At 44.3% G+C, this 5,543-nt stretch overlaps 1 long non-coding RNA gene across 1 annotated transcript; it reads right to left on the bottom strand.

Annotated features, from left to right (window-relative positions):
- Window positions 1-303: 303 nt before the first annotated feature.
- Window positions 304-1,564, bottom strand: LOC144328742 (uncharacterized). The gene is made up of 3 exons (XR_013394040.1): window positions 1,507-1,564; window positions 646-734; window positions 304-330 (listed from the first exon to the last, which is right to left on the bottom strand). It is a non-coding gene; the product is annotated as an uncharacterized LOC144328742 (long non-coding RNA).
- Between the last annotated feature and the right edge of the window lie 3,979 nt (window positions 1,565-5,543).

The raw sequence follows: 5,543 nt of genomic DNA, 5'->3' as shown, positions 1-5,543 counted from the left end.
CCTGGAAGTGGTCAATCACCTTCTTGAGTTCTGCTTGCTTTGTATTGAGCTTCTGCATTTGTACAGGGAGCAAACCTTCAGCTTCTCTGTGTCGTTCGCGTTTTGGGGCCATCACCTTTGCAACAAGGTCCTGCTCTTCCATGGCCCTCACCCCTTTGCACAAGCCTTCATAGGCGGATGATACATTCTCTATGACAGCTGGCTGAAAGTCCAAGTGGCTGTTGAACTTCTTTCTAATTATTTTTGTTACAGCTGGTGGAATATTATCTTCATCATAAGTCTTCAAGCCTTTGAGGAATTTCAGATCCCTTAGAACCCTTTTGGAGCTACCTGGAATTTTACACAAATATATTATATATATATATGTTTTCAAAATACAAATGATATTTGCCAATGATAGGCAAAGTCAACTAATTCTGGCTTTGTCCTCACCCTCCTTCCTGCTGAGTTCTATAACAGCAACACTGGGTCACAGAGTGGGCATGGTCATCAATTAAAAAAGAAGAGCACATGAAGATTGTTCTAAGGCAGAAGGCATAGTCATCTGTGTAGACCTGTGCCTTGAGGAGGACCCATGAATCCTAGGCTCGACTCTATCATGTGCCCTCCACCAGCCCTCCAATGCCTAAGCCAAATCCAACCTACCTCTGGAATCAAGAGTTGGTGAGGCCAACCATGGTCCGCACCACAGCGAATAGGAAAAGACCAAGGAGCCACAGAATGGACATGGTCATCTATTTAAAAAAGAAGAACAGATAAAGATTGTTCTTAGACAGAAGGCATAGTCAACAACTTGAGTAGGGATCAGTGAGCTCAGCCTGACAAACCACTTATTGGGCATTCATCTTGATTTGCTTGCTTATGCAGAAGTTAGATTATATCTGGACTTTAAGGAACAAGCTGGATGACAGAGCACTTTAATCCACTTTAACTGCACCAACCTAAATCTCCAGTGTACACTTGAATCCCTCCCACAAAATACTAACAAGGAGGTGGCCAGAGAGAATGGCAGCTTACACAGACATGGGCTGGGCAGCTGTTGTGGCCCATCGTGGCAGGCTCTGATCCCCAGGAAGCAACACTGCGACAAGGTGGCTGGCAGCTGGGGAATTCCTATGTCGGCTGCTTGGATTGGCAGGCTTTTCCACCATCCATTTGTTTGAATTCTGGCAAATACAGCCAGGCTAAGTGGACGGGGCTTCACTCCGGTCTTGAATCCCTCCCACAGGCTGGCTGTTCCCAATCCCAGTTGGCTGAAAAACACCCCTCCTTTCCCACCTTATTCAGTAATGCCGTGGGTTTTGTATATTAATCTTTTGCTTCCTAGGATACTGGTGGTTTTATAATGGTTGCTGTTTTCGGAACCAGGAAGCCATTTGCCTGTAAACAGATTGGCCCCATTTTTGCCTAAGCCAAATCTAACCGACACCTGGAATCAATAATGTTGTGGCCCAATTTTAAATCCCAGAATACTGTCCTGCCCAGTTTGTTCACCTAACAACTTACGTTTTTGCAGGGTCACTGCATCAACTGAAATGCCCTCTGTGCACCAGATAAGCTTAATATTGGATTTGCCTTCCCCATAGCAATATCCACAGCTTTGGCAGAGAAGGCATTGCATGAAATCCTTTAAGTCCAACATCAGACTTATTTCGTCTATTAAAAAGAAAAGGAGCAGATGAAGAATGTCCTCAGACAGACTCTATCATGTGCCTGCCCTCCACCAGCCCTCTAATGCCTAAGCCAAATCCAATGTACACCTGGAATCAATAATGTTGTGGCCTAATTTTAAATCCCTGAACATTGCCCTGTCCAGTTTGTGCACCTAACAACTTCTGTTTTTGCAATGGTTTACCTTCACCTGGAGGTGCTGGAGGAGACACTTGAGAGTCCCATGGACTGCAAGAAGATCAAACCTATCCATTCTTAAGGAAATCAGCCCTGAGTGCTCACTGGAAGGACAGATCCTGAAGCTAAGACTCCAATACTTTGGCCACCTCATGAGAAGAGAAGACTCCCTGGAAAAGACCCTGATGTTGGGAAAGATGGAGGGCACAAGGAGAAGGGGATGACAGAGGGCGAGATGGTTGGATAGTGCTCTCGAAGCTACCAGCATGAGTTTGACCAAACTGCGGGAGGCAGTGGAAGACAGGAGTGCCTGGCGAGCTCTGGTCCATGGGGTCACGAAGAGTCGGACACGACTAAATGACTAAACAACAACAACCTTCACCTTTACCCAGAAGTGCAAGCTGGATTTCGAAGGGGCAGAGGAACCAGAGACCAAATTGCAAACATGCGCTGGATAATGGAGAAAGCTAGAGAGTTCCAGAAAGACATCTACTTCTGCTTCACTGACTATGCAAAAGCCTTTGACTGTGTCAACCACAGCAAACTATGGCAAGTTCTTAAAGAAATGGGAGTGCCTGATCACCTCATCTGTCTCCTGAGAAATCTCTATGTGGGACAAGAAGCTACAGTTAGAACTGGGTATGGAACAACTGATTGGTTCAAAATTGGGAAAGGAGTACGACAAGGCTGTATATTGTCTCCCTGCTTATTTAACTTATATTCAGAATTCATCTGGCGAAAGGCTGAAAAGAACGGGATTTCTAAATAAACATGCATAGGACTGGACTTTATAGCATCTCTCCTATGCAAGACACTTATGCATACTTACTTTGTAGTACGTTCCACTGGACTCAATGGAACTTACTTCCATTTAATCATTCAGACAATAAGAGTTCAAAGGTTCATATGCTACAGATAATTTTTTAATAATATATTTACTTTGGATATTAATCTAGTTAAGTCACTATTTTAAATATCTGTGTTTATGTGGCACATATGGCAATGTGCAAATAGTAATTTTAAAGGATTAGCATCCAACAAATATTGCAACAGAGACATGGAAATGTGATATCAATTAACACATTCAGTGTGATTCCATGACAGATTTATGACTGAAATACAAGGGTAGTCTCAGGAGCAAAAGCAAGATGGAAACAGCAGTGTGTCTGTTTTCTGAAGTCTAGGAAAAAATAAATCCCACATGGAAAGTTTATTCTAAATATAATAAAAGTTTCAAGTCAACACAAACCTTATGTCAACTTTTCTTCAACTGAAAATCAAGATTGGGAAAATGCAGTTTGGATGAATTGAAGATGGTTGCATCAATCATTTTTGTTTAGTGGATATAGTGGGTCCAGTGTGCAGTGTCCAGAATTATTTGCAATGTGTATTTTAGGTATGGCTCAGCTGAATTTTTGTGAGTTTTAGTCACATGGTGTAGTCAATCATATGATCAGCTGACCCACTCAGGAACTTGATGGGTTTGGTCATTAATATCAGTGGAAATGTCTGCTTTGGACCAGAGTGGAATTCTATTTTTGCTAGACTTAACATGCCAAGTAAGCTAGGAAGGAAAGATCAGTGTGGTAGCTTGGTTCCTGATACAGTGGTGCCCCGCAAGACGAATGCCTCGCAAGACAGAAAACCCGCTAGACGAAAGGGTTTTCCGTTTTGGAGGTGCTTCACAAAACGAATTTCCTATGGGCTTGCTTCGCAAGACGAAAATGTCTTGCGAGTTCCTGCAGGTTTTTTTTCCTCCCCCCCCCCCTTTTCCCCAAGCCACTAAGCGGCTTAACAGCTGATCCGCTAAGCCGCTAAGCCGCTTAACAGCTGATCCGCTAAGCCGCTAAACAGCTGATCTGCTAAGCCGGTAAGCCGCTTAACAGCTGATCCGCTAAGCCGCTTATCAGCTGATCCGCTAAGCCTGCTAAGCCGCTAATAGCGCTAAGCCGCTAATGGGCTTGCTTCGCAAGACGAAAAAACCGCAAGACAAAGAGACTCACAGAACGGATTCTTTTCGTCTTGCGAGGCACCACTGTACTGACGCGCAGCGTAAATTAATAAGGCAGAGTTTTAAAGAATAAAAGCTTTACTTAGTTAAAATAAACTTCTTCATAAACAACATGGTTCCAAACAGTTTGACTGAGATCACATACTGACTCTGTTCACAACTGAGGCAGACAGACTCTCACTGACATCTTACAGAGAACACAAAAAGAAACTGGCTACTAAGTCACATGTTAGAATGACTCAACAGTTAGTAGTTAGGCCTGAATAACTTTAGTAGGCTCAAATGACTGTGCAGTCCCAGCACTTCCCAGCCTGCTTTGCTGCTTCTGCTCTCATGTGTCTTTGTCACATGACAGATACTGCCTAAGAAGTGAGAACTGTAAGCAATATTGGGCAAGCGACACAGGTGTTGAGTTCTATGTATTTTAAAGTGGAGAAGCTATAACCAAATGGATACTGAAAACTTTTTCACAGTTATATTAGGAAGTTTCCCAAATGGACCTCAGACTAGATAGGGACAACCATAATTAAATAAAGTTATAATAATAATTGGAAGCAGGTGGCACTGTGGTCGGAACCACGGAGCCTCTTGGGCTTGCCGATCAGAAGGTCAGCAGTTCGAATCCCCACAGCAGAGTGAGCTCCTGTTGCTCTGTCCCAGCTCCTGCCAACCTAGCAGTTCGAAAGCATGCCAGCGCAAGGAGATAAATAGGTACTGCAGGAAGGTAAATGGTGTTTCTGTGCGCTCTGGTTTCCGTCACTGTGCCCCGCTGTGCCAGAAGCGGTTTGGTCATGCTGGCCACATGACCCAGAAAGCTGTCAGTGGACAAACACCAGCTCCCTTGGCCTGAAAGCGAGATGAGCGCCGCAACCCCATAGTCACCTTTCACTGGACTTAACAGTCCAGGGTTCTTTTACCTTTTATTTACCTATAATAATAATATTATTAATTTATTTATTATACCCCACCCACATGACTGGGTTACTCCAGCCACTGGGCAGCTTCCAACAAAACATAAAGGAACAAAACAAAACATTCAATACTTAAGGCATCTTGAAAAAGGGCTGACTTCAGATGTCTACAAAAAGTTTAACTTTTTGACATCTAACGGGAGGGAGGCCAACAGGGCAGGCACGACTACTGAGAAGATTCTCTGCCTAGTTCCCTGTAACTTCACTTCTCTCACTGAGGGAACCACCAGAAGGCCCTCGGAGCTGGACCTCAGTGTCTGGGGTGAATGATGAGGATGGAGATGCTCCTTTAGGTATACAGGGCCAAAGCCATTTAGGACTTTAAACACTTTGAAATGTGTTTGGAAATGTACTGCATAAGCCCCTCCTCCTCAAGGAGGGGAGGAGAAGAAGAAGAAGAAGAAGAAGAAGAAGAAGAAGAAGAAGAAGAAGAAGAAGAAGAAGAAGAAGAAGAGGAGGAGGAGGAGTTTGGATTTGATATCCCGCTTTATCACTACCCGAAGGAGTCTCAAAGCAGCTAACATTCTCCTTTCCCTTCCTCCCCCACAACAAACACTCTGTGAGGTGAGTGGGGCTGAGAGACTTCAGAGAAGTGTGAGTAGCCCAAGATCACCCAGCAGCTGCGTGTGGAGGAGCGGAGACGTGAACTCGGTTCCCCAGATTACAAGTCTACCACTCTTAACCACTACACCACACTGGAGTTTTGAGCGGGA

This window comes from Podarcis muralis, chromosome 8 (assembly GCF_964188315.1).
Source record: "Podarcis muralis chromosome 8, rPodMur119.hap1.1, whole genome shotgun sequence".
In the NCBI taxonomy this organism is placed as follows: Eukaryota; Metazoa; Chordata; class Lepidosauria; order Squamata; family Lacertidae; genus Podarcis; species Podarcis muralis.
This window is presented reverse-complemented; position numbering and strand designations above follow the sequence as displayed.